Source organism: Protopterus annectens, chromosome 6.part0 (assembly GCF_019279795.1).
Source record: "Protopterus annectens isolate FY-2018-M chromosome 6.part0, PAN1.0, whole genome shotgun sequence".
In the NCBI taxonomy this organism is placed as follows: Eukaryota; Metazoa; Chordata; order Ceratodontiformes; family Protopteridae; genus Protopterus; species Protopterus annectens.
In genome coordinates this window covers 949,515,806-949,531,404 of record NC_056737.1, presented here as the reverse complement: position 1 = coordinate 949,531,404, position 15,599 = coordinate 949,515,806, and positions in this window count along the sequence as shown.

Here is a 15,599-nt window from a genome sequence, read left to right as displayed (position 1 = left end):
CTTCACTCCTCTATCTCCCCATCAGTAAATCAGGACATCCCCAGTACCTGCCCCTGTCCCCTTATATCTAGGGAACAGATCATCACTGCTGTCTCAAAAGCAAAAAATACAGCCTGCATGGGACCCGGTAACATACCAGGCTGCATCCTATTTGAACTCAGGCATGAACTTGTAGCACCATTAGGCACCCTATTCAACCAAAGCCTAAGTACTGGCTTTGTCCCAGCTGAGTGGAAGACAGCCACTTTCATCCCTTTACACAAAGGTGGAGCATCCACGGATCTGGGAAATTATAGACCATCAGCCTAACTAGCCTGATCTGCAAGGCCATGGACCTCATTAACAAGGACATTGGCAACCTGCAAACAACCGATCCTACACAGTTTGCTACGTCAAGGGGAGGTCATATCTGCTAAATTTGGTCGACTTCTTTGAGATAGTCACCAAAGCCATGGATGAGGGGAACCTGGCCAAAGCCTTTGACACTATTCCCCACTCAGGCATAATAGACAAACTCTCTCAACTTGGCATCAATCCTTATGTTACCGGATGGGTAGCAAACTGGCTCCCTGATAGAACTCACCTAGTCAAAATAGGGGAAGCCATCTCAAGCAGTAGACCCATAACAAGTGGTGTACCCCAAGGTTCAGTCTTAAGGCGTCTGTTATTTGGGATATACTTTTCTGAGGTGCAGGCCAAAACCAGTGGGCTATGGCTGACCAAGTTTGCAGATGACTGCAAGCTGGGTGCTGTCATCAGTTCCCCTAGTGATGTGGACATCCTCCAAGAGGGTCTCACTTAGAAAAATGACTGGAGCTAGAAGCATGGCCTCAAGCTGAATACCAAAAAATGCATCATTATCCCCTTTGGGGAAAGTGATGTTTCCACAGATTATCACATTAATAACAATGTCCTATGTATGCAATTAGTAGTGAGGGATTTGGGCACCCAGGTTGATAGCAACCTGAATTTTGACCACCATGTTGCTTCATAAGTAAGGGTATCTCATCCAGGGGCAAGGAGGTCATAACATCCCTGTATTCTTCCCTTATAAGGACCGTTATTGAGTAAAATGCCCTTTTCAGCATGTACCTCGCAAAGCACATGCAGCAGCTGGAGAGACCACAGAGGTTCCTCACCAGGAGAATCCAGGGCCTCAAACATCTACCATACACAGATAGTCTAAAAGCCCTATCCCTCTACTCAGTTTCATACAGACTCTTCAGAGGTGACTTCTGTCTGGCATATAAGGCGATCACGGACCCCACCTTAATGGGACTGCTGCATATCCACAAGTCAAGCTCCACTCGAATAACTCGCACCCTTGGCCTCAACCTGGTCTGTGACATCAACAGGACTTGTTGGCGGGACACATTTGTGTCCCAGAGACTCCCCCATCTATGGAATAGACTCCTTCTCCACATGAAGCAGAGTACCTCTTTACCCCTTTTTACGCGCAACCTGGATAACTGTATGGGAAACAGAAAATATACCCCTGGGATTCCACCCGTGTCCCTGTTGGACAGGGGCATCAGGTGCTGACTTGTCTAAACATGTGCTAAACTCTTGGCTAGGCGTATAAGGGCCTCAGGGCCAATAGCCTCATAACCTCCTATGATCCTATGAATACGGAATTATATTTGTGCTGAATAGGAACATGAACTTCTGTGCAGGAGTTAAGATGGCAGTACATACTTTGGATATATGCAGCAATATTTGCAATAAGTTCATCAGTGGATGGGAGAATATTGAACCATTTTAAGTCCTCATCAACCACAATTAGACTGGTCTTGGCAAAGTCTCTAAAGATAGTTGGATTTATTACTGTACTGTACTGAGATCATGTGGTGAATAATACCACTTGGTGGCAAATTTCACTAGTGAGAGCATGACAAAATGGGTAAGCAGAAACATATTGTGCTTGACAGGACATGACTGAATATTTAGTGGGAGAGGGTATCCTTTGATCACAAGAGTTTGTAATAATGAGGATAAGGAAGCATTGTGCATATTTCTTTGTACAGGTGTAGCTGCACCAATTTATGAATAGATAGAGAAAGTCCTGTCAAAAGATGGCATTTGGGATAATTGGAAATAGACTTTAATTTATTAAGAGGCTGACAACAGATGAGGCAGACAGAATATGGATCCATGATTGACCTAGAGGTGTTAGCTAGCATATTTTCTGCATTGTTATGTGATATGATGACCCTTAATCTAACAAAGAGGGAGGGGGACATGTATATTATATAAGGAGACAGTGACCAGTACAATTTATACAAAAAATAATGAAACAGTACAACACAGTGTAATGTGGAACAGTTAACAGGATGATCCTATTCATTCAGCCCATTCGATCTGACATGAGTCTTTCGAGCATCTTGTCAGATCTGACTGCTCCAGCCTTGAGACCCTTAAGATTTTTCCCATCATGTATCTGTCCCCCTAACCACCTCAAATCTTATTTGCCACCTTCATTACCAGACATGCTAGAGGAGTGCACCTCTTTATCTTTCTTTACAGACATAGTCTATAGTCTTGGCTGTTTAGCATTAGGCATACTTAAAATTTATAGCCAGTTAGTAGTTAGTCTTTTTTGGCAGTTTATTGTGTGTTTTATATACTTAGAGCCCTTTCTACATTGTTCCTGTCTTTCTGCTCAGGGAACTTCTTCTGTGTGCATTATTTATTTGTAGGGCTTACTACTGGCGTAGATTCTCGCCTTGTTTAGCATTAGTGTATTAAGAATTTAAAGATATTAAACATTTACAGAGTTCTTTTCTGTTAGCCTCTCCTTCTTCTGCAGTCCATTCCTCCCTGACAGACCTTTCCTGCCCCTGATTCTTTCAAATAGTCTGTAATATTGTGAGCTAATGTAAAATAGTTTTCCACAATTTGAAATACTTGACATTTTTTGTTGTGTGTATTTCTTAGTGTGGTGTGTTATTTGTTTTTTTTTTTTTATCATGGCAAAACAATGAACTTTTAAAAATGTTTTGTGTGTGGGCACAAGATACCACCTCTTCAGAATGGTCACAATGCTGTCCATTCTACCCTGTGTCAGGGCAAAAGATTGTATTTGTTTTATAGAGCTTCAGCACAGCTACCTTCACATCAAGATTGTGAAGGCATTGAGAAGGTATCTACATTTCAATAAATGAACCATTCACTATCAGGTCAGGGTCCTATCATTTGCACTGACCATAGCCCCAGGGTGTTTACTAAATGCACAGCTATTGTAGCAGCCTGTCTATGACTTATGGGGTGGCTAATCGGTGGCTATTCTTTCTGTACCCAAACTAATGCCTTCTAACAGACCCCTTGATGGAGTTAGATGTGTAGCTGGTTCACGTAGCACCCTGGATGTTCCTTCTAGTGGCACTCCAACCAAACTGATTGTTACAGTTTACACCTACCTGCACAGAGAGCTTCAGCGTTCATGTTTAAATTAAAAAATGCATATTTTTTAAACTGTAGCAACCTGCTTGCTACAGTTTATGCCATGCTTGCACTGAGTGCTACCAGCACTCTTATTTTATTTTATTTTTTTAATTATTCTGTTTAAACTGCAAATAAACAGCTCCAGTTTATAGCAAACAGTTGCTCCAGTTTATACCCTGCCTGGCTGCATGGAATGCTATAGTGCTCAGGTTTTAGTTATTTTTTTTTTTTTTACTTTTAAACTTTAGCAAACTGCTGCAATGTAGAAAATATCTGCTGCAGTTTAGAACACGCAGACAGAGTGCTGCAGTATTCAGGTTTGACCACAAATACAGTATCTGATTTTAAAATCAATTATCACATTAAAGAGTGATCGTGTTCAGCTGATCACACCCCTCCCAACACTTTGCACCCAGAGCAATTGTCCCTGTCACCCCACCCAAGTTACAATACTGGATGAAGTCACTCCTTGAAGCCAGTAATTATGTGCTGTATCTTTGCTCCACATTAGGAATTACAGTCAATCTTCAAAGGTCCTGCCTTACCACTCACAGGCACTCATCTTCATCACATACAGGCTGGACACTACCCGATCCAAAGTTTATAAACATCAGGAAACAGTCTAAACCATAAGAAAGGCTATCCTTCTTTCAACCACTCATTCAGCAGCATTGAGTCTCAGAGCACTAGGTATAACGACTTCTACAATATTAATGGTTCAATTTACACACTTTCACATGAAAATTTTACAGTGAATCCTTCAGGTTCAGTAGTTTCAATGTCTGCACCTCCTATCCAAAACTGCATTCATCACAAATTCATGCATACTTCATCTCAGGTGGGTGCTGACTTCCCCTCTGGTAGCAGCAGGCAAACCCTTTGTGCCTCCAAACCCAGTAGTAACTATAACCATGGACAGCTCCTCTCTGGGGTGAAGGGGGACATTACAAGGGAAGAACAGTCCAAGGTTATTGGTCGGATATAGGTGTGGATTCACATATAAATGTCTTGGAGTTGAGGACTGTCCTCCTAGAGTTGCAGGAACTTCAGGACAACCTTCCTCAAGGTGTGATCTCCATGCAAGTGGACACCATAACTATAGTTTGGTACATCAACAATAAAGGGGGAGCCAGATATTATCTCTTGTGTTGGGAAGCTATGAGGTCTAGCAAAACACATTCCTAGAGTATCTATTTGTTTGGCAGACAGGATCAGCAAGGCCCTCCACACACATCTCATGAGTGATCCCTCAAACCAATATTAGTCAGTCAGATTTTTCATTGTTGGGGCACTCCCTGCTGCAAACTCTTTGTCTCTTCATTGAACACCAAATGTAGCATGTTCTTTGCCTTGATCCTCCATCTGGGACAGTCACCAAGGGATGCTTTCTCTCAGCATTGGCTTCTGAGGAGCCTTTACACCTCCCTCCCCCTCCCCATGATTCCCACATTTCGACAGAAATTAAAGAAGTGCAAATCAACAGTCATTCTCATAGCCCCCATAGACAAATCTGGTTCCGGCTCCTGAGACCACACTAACGGAAGCTGCCTTGGCTTCTGGATCTCATCGTGGAGCTAGCCATTCATCACTCTGGGAAGTCTCACCTGGACATTCCAAATCTGCAACTGAATGTTTGATTTCTCCTGTTCCACTAAAGGCCATGAATCACTGTCTCCAAATAGAGATAGTTAAGATCCTCACTGCTTCACAGAAAGAGTCCACAAGCAGAATCAACCACATTAAATGGAAATGATTTGCCATTTGGACATGTAGTCAACATATTGACCTTTTCTCTGCCACTGCTTCCCACATTCTCTTTTTCCTGGAGTCTGTCTTCCAATGTGGCTCTAGCTCTTCCACAATCAAGGTTCAGGTGGCAGTGATTTCCAATTTTGATGTAGGTTTTGGTGACTGTCCTCTGGCTTCTCACAAAGTCTAAAAGTCTTTATGAAAGGAATTTTTCTTCTTAGGCTGCCCATGAAATATTATCTTTCTCCTTGGGATCTGAATCTAGTGTTGGAAGCCCTGACCATACCTCCCTTAAAGCCAACTTCCTCGGCTCAATTGAAGTTTTTGTCTTAGAAAACTGTTTTCCTCATAGCCATTACATCAGCAAGAAGGGTTTCCAAACTTCAAGCCTTGTCTTCTTCTATACATTATATTCTTTTTCACAGGGATAAACTTTCTCTCAGAACTAATCCTTCCCTCATCCCCGATGTAGCAACAGAAGCCAGTTCATGTCAATCACCGCATCTGCACGTATTTTTTCCAAACTACTCTAACAAATGAGAAAACATTCTCCATACACTGGATGTTCATAGACAATTAAGTTTCTACCTGCACAGAACTAGATTCTTTTATTAAAGATGAACAGCTGTTTGTCTCCTTCACCCCTAACAGACTGGGACAGAAAGTGTCCAAAGTATTCTATACCAAATGGCTTTCTGACTGCATTACCTTTGTCTACCACAACCAGTCCACGACATGTAAACTTAAAGCCCATTCTGCTAGAGCTGTTGCCACATTCACAGCTTTCTTTAGATCTTCTTCCATAAGTGACTTCTGTGAAGCTGCTTCTTGGTCATCCATGCACACCTTCATAACTCATTACAAATTGGACTGCTTCTCCAGAGCCCAAACCTACCTTCTGTGAAACTGTCCTAAAGGGTTTCCTGTTATGAGGCCAACTAGAAATTGTATTTCTGGGGATTCTGACCCATATAGGTTCATAGGTTCATAGGTTCATAGGTTCATACTAGGCTATCTGCCCTAGGGCATTTATAAGCCTAGCCAGAATGTGTTTGGCTTTAGCCACCCATTTTAAATTTATTTTGCTATGCCCTTTTTCGAGGTTAGTATACTGTGCCTCTGTCTAACAGTGACACAGAAGTGATACCCGGGGTAAACCTACGATCTCCCATCCACTCATCAAGATTCCTCTTGAAGAGAGTCAATGAGGGACTCTGCCTAACCTGGACTGGGATTTTATTCCAGAGTGAAGGGAGCCTCTGGGTTATGAATCTGTCCCTCCAGCATGTCCTATTTATTTCAGTGCTGAGGTTCAAGTCTCTTGAGCGTAGCTCGATGGGATTTGGATTTTCTGAGGTGCAGCATGTCCATTAATTCCGGGTTGGACATGGCTTTATACGTCAGGCACAGATCGCCTCTGAACAGGTGGTATGCCACTGAGTAGAGCTGGAGTTTCTTTAACCGGGCAGCATATGGCATCTGTTTGAGCCCTTTGATCCTCTTGGTGAGGTACTTTTGGAGTCTTTCCAGTTGCTGCAGGTGTTTGGTAAGGTACATCCCAAAGGGCATTGCACTCAATTATGGGCCTGATGAGGGATGAGTAAAGAGGCACGATGACCTCCCTGATCTAGATGTGAATCCCTTCATGATTAGGTGGGCTATATAAAATGTTTTTCTAACCACTTTGGCTACGTGGTTGTCAAATGAGAGATTGCTATCAACTTGGGTCCCCAGGTCCCTAATTACTTCTTCTGTACTTAATGGATTACCACCTATGTGGTAATTTGTGGGCACTTTGTTTTTGCCAAAGGGGATGACTATACACTTTTTGGCATTTAGCTTGAGGCCATGGCTCTGGCACCAGTTGTCTGTTTCTATGAGGCCCTTTTGGAGGATGCTTGTGTCGGCTGGAGAGTCGATTATGGCACCCAGTTTACAGTCATCTGCGAACTTGGTCAGCCACAGTCCTTCAGTGTTGGCCTGTACCTCCGAGAAATATATACCGAACAAGAGAGGTCCCAGGACTGAGCCTTGTGGGACACCACTTGTAACTGGTTTGGAGTCTGACATGGCTCCAGCAATTCTAACCATGTGGGTTCTGTCCTTGAGCCAGTTTGCAATCCATCTAGTGACATAGGGGTTTATATTTAAGTTGGTGAGCTTATCTATAATGCCCGAGTGGGGTATTGTATCGAAGGCTTTTGCGAGGTCCAGGTAGGCTGTGTGGACCACCTTCCCCTCGTCAATGGCCTTGGTGACTGTTTCAAAGAAGTTCATAGGCTAGTACTAAGCTAACTGCCCTTGCGAGCCATTTTAAGCCTAGCCAATTATCCCTTGTGTGACTCAAACCCTGCACCTTGTGTTTGTAAGGCAAACACCTTAACCATTAGGCCACCCGGTGGCCTAATGGTTAAGGTGTTTGCCTTACAAACACAAGGTGCAGGGTTTGAGTCACACAAGGGATAATTGGCTAGGCTTAAAATGGCTCACAAGGGCAGTTAGCTTAGTACTAACCTATGAACCTATAATTTTCGTAGGTTTACCCCGGGAATCATCTCTGTGTCACTGCTGGACAGAGGCACAACAAACTAATGGGCACAGTATTTTTTCATATACGAGGTGGCGTAAGCCACAAAACTTTGGGCTAGGCTTATAAATGCCTTAGGGCAGATAGCCTAGTATAAACCTATGAACCTATATCATAGGTTTACCCCGGGAAACCAGGTTTGAGAGGCAGGATCTGCCCTTAACAAAGCCGAACTGGGTAGGATCCAGTGTCTGTAGGTCCCCAATATCTTTATTTATGAGGTCCATGATGATCCTTTCCATAGCTTTGCAGACCAAGCTAGTCAGGCTTATGGGGCGATAGTTTCCAGGATCCGTTGAGGCACCACCTTTATGGAGAGGGACCACTGTTGCTGTACGCCACTCTTTGGGCACATATCCTGTAGTAAGGCTGAGATTGAACAGTAGTTTTATGTTTGGGTTTAGCTCTTCTTGGAGTTCATGTAGGACGCAGCCCGGGACACCGTCTGGTCCCATTGATGCTGTGTTTTTTGCTTTGGAGAGGGCGGCTCTTACCTGAGCATCTGAGATGTTAGGGGGGCAGCACTCTGCTGGGATAGATATTTGCCCTTTTGGTGGGGAGGGGGGGAGAAGTTTGCGCTGAACCTGTCAGCTAGGATGTTGGCAATGTCTGTGGGTTCAGTGTATTTTTTGTCATTTTGGACTAATTCTGAGCATATCTGGGAATTACCACCGAGATTCCTAACATAACTAAAGAAAGCCTTGTGATTATCCTAAGTGTCCTGTGCAATTTTTCTCTCGAAGCTAGCCTTAGACAATTTTATGAGTACCCGCAGTTTTTTGCTAATACTGATCAGTGATGCCTTCCCTTTTTGGGATTTTGCTCTATCATTTAGTAGCTTCCTCCTTTTATTGTATAGTTTGTTTATGGCTGGGGTCCACCAGACAGGACGTCTGCCTTTGGAGGATTGGGTCTTGGTTTTATTTAGGATCGCATGATCCATGCATTCCTGAAGGTGTTCATAGATTGCATTTATAAAGGATTCTGCGGTCTGGGCCGTAGTTTTCACAGGCCCGGGGGCTTTGAAGGATTCCACCTCGGTTTTGAGGAGTGTGAAATTTGCTTTAGAGAAGTTTTTCACTGTGGTTTTCTGGGCAGGGGGTGTGGTCGGGATGTGAATATCCAGTGAGATTAGTTTATGGTCTGATCTTACCAGTGAGGGATACACTTCTGGTCTGGAGCATAGAGTCCCCATGTTGGTGATGATCAGGTCCAGTATGTTTTCTCCTCTTGTGGGAGTGGTAACAAGTTGTTCCATAGCATTTGAGTTTATAAATTCTAGGAACCTTTGGGCTAGGGTGTTGGAGCTAGAGTAATGCTCCCAGTCTATGTTTGGGTAGTTGAAGTCGCCCAATTTAATGGTGTTTGGAGATACCTTCATATTTTCCAGTGTTCTCAGGAAGGCCGAGTGGGGTTCCTGGGTTTGGGAGGGTGGTCTGTAGCAGGCTATAAACTGGAAGGCAGGTTTACCCACTGTTAGTTGCACATGGATAGTCTCTGATGCTTCGTGCTTTGCCACCAACCTGGAGGTGTGGGTATCTTTGATGAATATTAGGTTGGACAGAGTAATATGACATTTATGTACTTAACGCTAGAGCCTTTCATTGATATCTGTACTATATGACAACCCTCTCCTTTCTTCTTCTGTTGCAGCTGAAGGATTGTTTGTTTCTTAACTGTAACTCCGTATTTCATATCAAGCTCTTAGGAGTCAATCAAGATCTGAGATAGTTAGGGAACAGATGCATTGATGGAGGGAAATTTTTTAAGGAGCTCAAGGCTGGAGCACTGAAGTTGCCGCTTGGATCTGGTATGCTGCTCTGAAGACCCATATGTGGTATCAGACAGACATGAACTAAAGGGTGTAGTGTTATACTAAGTACATAACTTATATACATATATATATATATATATATATATATATATATATATATATATATATATATATATATATATATATATATATATATATATATATATATATATATATATATGGTTTACTATCAAATGACTGAAAATCAAAAGACTGAATCCCAAAAAGACTGAAAATTCAAAATATTGAATGATGGCATTTGTCCCTTTTCCACTGTTGTGCGATCTTGGAGTAGGTATATATATTTAGCAAGGGGGTGTGGGGGGTGCAGCCCCTCACATGAGGGTAGCAGGGGGGGGCTTGTCCCTTGCATTAAAAATGTACTCAATATTTTGAATGTTCAGTCTTTTTGGGATTCAGACTTTTGATTTTCAGTCATTTGATAGTAAACCCCTATATATATATATATATATATATATATATATATATATATATATATATATATACATATATATATATATACATATAGATATATATATTTAGGTTTACCTTTACAAAGCCGAATCACAGTGAATGCTCATATGAGCGACTCATAACCACGAAAGTGAAAACAGCGACAGTTCGTAATGTTCGAAAAGCAGCAAATCGAAAAGCAGATTCACTGATTTTCAAACATTAATGTCGAACAAAAAATGTAATAAGGTTTAAAGTAGGGGGGCAAGCAACCCTGCACCCCCCACTCCCCTACTTTAATATTCTAACTCCAAGATCACAGTTCAGTGGGGACAGGGACCATTTCCCGATCCCCACTATAGGGTAATCCACCCCAAAATGCAGAATGTGCAATGAGCGAATGTCAATGTCCATTTGCTCATTGCACATTCTATCCTTTTTCCGTTCGGCGTTTGCAAACTTTGCAAACTGTTGTTCGGACAATTGCTGTTCTCCCTTGTTCAATACGCACAAATGAAGGGAAAAAAAAAAAATATATATATATATATATATATATATATATATATATATACATATACATATATATGTGTGTGTGTGTGTGTGTGTGTGTGTGTTTGTGTGTGTGTGTGTATGGGTTTACTTCACTTCAACAAAATCCCATTTCACTGCCATTTATTTCACTGAGATCAAATCATCTAAAGTTCACAACACTGACAACTCATTTCATTGAATCTCAATTCACTGAATTTTAAGCTATAGATGTGATGTGGCAGTGTGTAGAGTACTGTGAGGCAAGTAAAAGGTATATGTCCTTTTCCCCACTGTAGAGCAACCTGGAGTTAGTATATATATAGTTAGGGGGGTTGTGGAGGGCACAGACTCCCATGTTGGGGGGTGTGGGGAGCGTAGCCCCACACTTAGTTTGGTTTTATATTGTCTGTTTTTTTTAAGAGGATAAGTAAGTAGTTTTTAAGTTGTGGAAAGAGGTAGTCATTAGTGTTGTGAGTTTGTCTGTGTACGGTTTCCCATTTAGGGTTGTGAAATTTAGCATTTTAAACTGTTGGTGAAATGAGATTCAATTAAATAAGTTATCAGTGTTGTGAACTTTAGGTAATTTAGTCTCAGCGAAATGAATGTCAGTGAAATGGGATTTCGGTGAAGTGAAGTAGACCCATGTATATACAGTGGATATAAAAAGTTTACACACCCCTGTGTATATATATATATATACATATATATATATGCGTGTGTGTATTTATATTTATATCAAAGGGGAAAGTAAGAACTGCTAACTTATTAGATAGTGCAAAACATTGCAATGTCTGTACAGTATACCACGATGCAGTACAATAATGATACTGTACAAAGTAATACAATTCAGTTTGGATTAATACTATACAACTCACTGTTACAGTTCATTAGTAGTACAGCTCAATGAAGCATATCATTTATTGGGATCAAATGAACAATAGGCACTGATGCCACTGTATAATAAGCCAAAAGTGCCATAGGCAGGAATATTATGAAGCAATGACCAATACAGTATTTATTATCAGTGCATAAATGGGCAGTAAACACAAATGTCACAGTGTAGTACTCCAAACACCATAGATATAAGGTTTTACTTGGTGCTAATATAATAGGAAAATGTCCAAGATTCTGTGACATGGATACTACAGTAGGCAAGATGTTATGAGACATCTGGTACTGTGGGCATGGGTGCCAAAAATACTGAGACATCTACCACAGGCATGGGTGGGCAGGTAAGAAATACAGTGGACAGCAGTAGAGATAATGCAGCAGTGAATGCAATGGCATCACAGCAAGGCTGCAGTATATCAGGGCAGTAAGCAATCAACCACAGCAAGTATATAGTAGAAAAGGATAGACGAATACTGTCACAGCAAGGCTGCAATATAGCAGGACAGTAAACAATCAACTACAGCAGATACAATGTAACAAGGCTGCAATATAGCAGGACAGTAAGCAATCAGCTACAGCAGATACAATGTACCCGGACAATAATCAATCAGCTACAGTTATGAAATATCTATCAGGGAACAGTGATTATCAATAAATTCAATGTCACTAGGTGGGAGAAAGTGCCACAGATTACTGACACACATGCCAAGGCATTGCCTGGTGCAGGTGCTTAGTGGAATGAATTAGTCCTGGTAGTAGGTTATGGGAGGAAAAGGACTGTTATCAGAAGGTGCTACAACCTGCTTCCACAAGCACTCAGATGTAGCCAGGAAGAGGTGATCACTAGTGGTGTTCAGCAGAGTAGTACAGTTACCAAGACAGCAGCTTGCTACTGCAATATGCAGTCTGGTTTTGTGTTGTATATTCTGCAAACCTGTTGTGTTAAGTGTAACTATCCCAGATGTTGTGGGACTGTTTTTCCAGTCAAATCAAATGGAAGAGTTCAGGGCAGGTTAGTTGTGCTGAAGCCCAGCACAGTAGAGCAATGATGTTTGCAAACATGAGAAGTTTAAAACAGGCTACAAACTCATACAGGCCAATGAAAAGTTAATACTTCCACATGACCACTAGTAGTGCAAGCCAGAAAAAAGTCACCAGCAGTATTTTCCTTCTCACTGGGTGGGAACTAGCTAGACCAGCACAAAAACAAGAGCCTTTAAATCAAAACTATCATGCTCTAATGTAGAAAATAAATGCAGAAAAGTTTGCATTGTAAAATGTTACCTTGGTTCGCAATTATAACTGAATATTACAATTTTCAAGATATATAATTTATTTGGCTGATATATCATGAAGCATTCATGCTGGTGCAGTGGTGAACATAGTGCTTCACAGCAGTTGGACTCCCAGTCTTATTTTTATCTGGGGTGCCTTCTGTCTAGAGTTTATATGTTTTCACTAGTGTTTTTGAGTTCACAGGTTCATATAGTTTCCACCAGGATTTCCAAGTCCCTCCAACACTCTAAAGGTGTGTTAGCAGGTAGGTTTCTGATTCAAAAACAATCCATATGTGTACTTTGCAAGGTAGATGTGTGGCTGGGTAAGCCATGTTATAAGCTAGAATCTCTTCCAAAGCTGGTTTCTACCTTACATCCACTGTTTGCTGAATAGTTCCTGGCCCACACATCTCGAAATATCTGATAGTGGGTACAAAAGATGGATGGAAAGTTATTTTTTATAAATCAGGGAAGTTAACTGGATTTTTCATAGTCCAGTTTTAGACATGACATAGCTTTACAAAGAAATGCAAAATTTAAATTACACACAGATTGTTCAAAATTCAAGAAAAACAAAGTGCGTACAAAAGTTAGAAAAATATAATCACAAAGGCAAAGATTGGCAACAAAGTGTCAAGCTTAATTAAAAGGGATTAGTCTATCATTCCTATATAAAATCCCAAACATTGGCCACCTAATTGTGTGCTCATGGTTGTTTTTCTTAAGCCATTAAAATGTGCTGTAGTTGCACATGGCAATGAGTAAGCAAATTGGAAAGGACTACTTGAATTGTTTTTATAGTTCAGAGGTAAAAATACAGAAGGCTTTCGATCTCTCACACAGAAAAAGGCCCTGTTTCAGATGAAAGGTTCAGATCTTGTAAAGCTCGACTAGACAGGATAAGACAATTGGTGAAACAAAGCCAAATTGAATTATGACTCATAAACAAAATTCAGTGGATGTTTTCCTAAGGTAGTCAGTGATTTGGAAACACAAAAATGGAGACCCAAATTTGGGCTTGCAGGCATTTAAATCAGCTCATTATACAAGAGTGGTGTTTCCTGATAAACCCAAGAAGAAAAATTTAGCCTATCTTGTTTTGCAAACACAGAATCTGAGTGATATTTGAAATTAAGTAGCAAGCAACATTCTATTTCAGATTTACCCATTGTAAAGTGGATGGAGGAGGAATACAAAGTATATTGTACGTAACATTTAGCTGCTTGTCTGGCTTGGAAGTACGCTGTCTGGTGTGGTAAGAGGAAAGACAAATTGACATCTAACCACACTCTAAGGTACATTAAGGAAGCAATCATTTCTGCAGAACAGTACAACACTATAGATGAAATTTGTCTAGGTAGATGTACTTTCCTACATAGTATGATATGAACCCTTGAAGCATATTGATAAAGCCCGGAGTCTGCTATGTATCACACACTGTATTGCGCTGAAGGGACCAAACTATTAAGTCATCTTTCTATCAGAGTCACCTTAGTATTTTTATTTATGTATTTACTAATGTTTATTTATGCATTTGTTAATAGATAAACCAACTTAGGCATATGTGCCTCTTTAAGCACAGGCAAGAAAAGAGTCTGGTTAAGTGTCTTGCTCGTGGCCTCACACCTTTAGAGTACTGATTGAAGAAATTAAACCCATGGCTACAGGACAAAGCTTCTTATCAGCTCCGGACCTTACCTCACTCTTTTACTCTGTTAAACCCATAGACAACATGTGTTATAGTTCACTGCTACGTACCTTAGGGGTAGCTAACTTTGACCCATGTGTGGGTATGAGTGTTTAACCTGGTACCCAGATAGACTTTCAGAGCTATAGTATTAATGAAAAAAGGTGAGTTTATATGTTGCAATGGTTAGAACTTTCACTATCTATGTATCTATATGTGTCTATATTTTTTCTTGGTATGTTTGTGTGTGTGTCTGTGTTTTATAGTAAATTGCCAATTCCCACTTATGCTGGTAAATGTTTTGCTTCTGTTACAGGTAACCACTGAATAAAATATTTAGAGTAGTCCTTAGTAGAATAAAAGCTACAGAATGTTTTTATACATAGTATCCAGAAATTTAGAGACTTATTTCTGAGAAACCACAAAAATACAGTCAGACATGCTACAGCACAAGCGGTTTTGTATTATAATACCAGCCTATCAGGAGGGACAGATGAAGAAGGAAGCTAACAGGGGCTCCTGTGAGCAACACAGGTCATTACACTAAAGTACACATATGCAAAAGCCAGTAAGTACAGACATGTACACCAAAATTCAAGTGGAAAGAACATAGAATATATATGACTTTCAAAATAAGCATCTCAGAATGATGCAAAGCATCTGTGCTAAGTCTAAAACAATTAGGTTTGAGGTAGAACCAAAACTTGCTAAAATATTCTAGACAGCAGGACTATTAGACTTTGACAGCAGTGTCCTTAACAAGCTATGAAGATATGTTGGTGTATGTGATTACTGCAAGGGTAAAATGAACTGGGTGTTAAACCCCAGAATTTGACATGTCAGCAGACACTAGGAAGAGGAAAAGACACACTGTTAGCCACAGGAAGTGCTATCCTCTTAGATAAGGGCATTTAAGTACGGAAAGTGGTAGTATTCCGGACAAACACAAATATCACTTCACTGGTGCTTGTGGCATTGGATCGCATGGGTATGCATGCAGAGTCCATCTTAAGATAAAATGTTTACAGTATAGCTCTTCCTAAAGCACTCATGCAAGACTAATTTCTTAGTATTATCTGATGTACAGTTCCAGCATTTGGAGCAAAATTTAAAAAAAGCAGACATCTGTATCTCCACATATTGGTGCACAGTCTATAAAAAGTTTTCTGT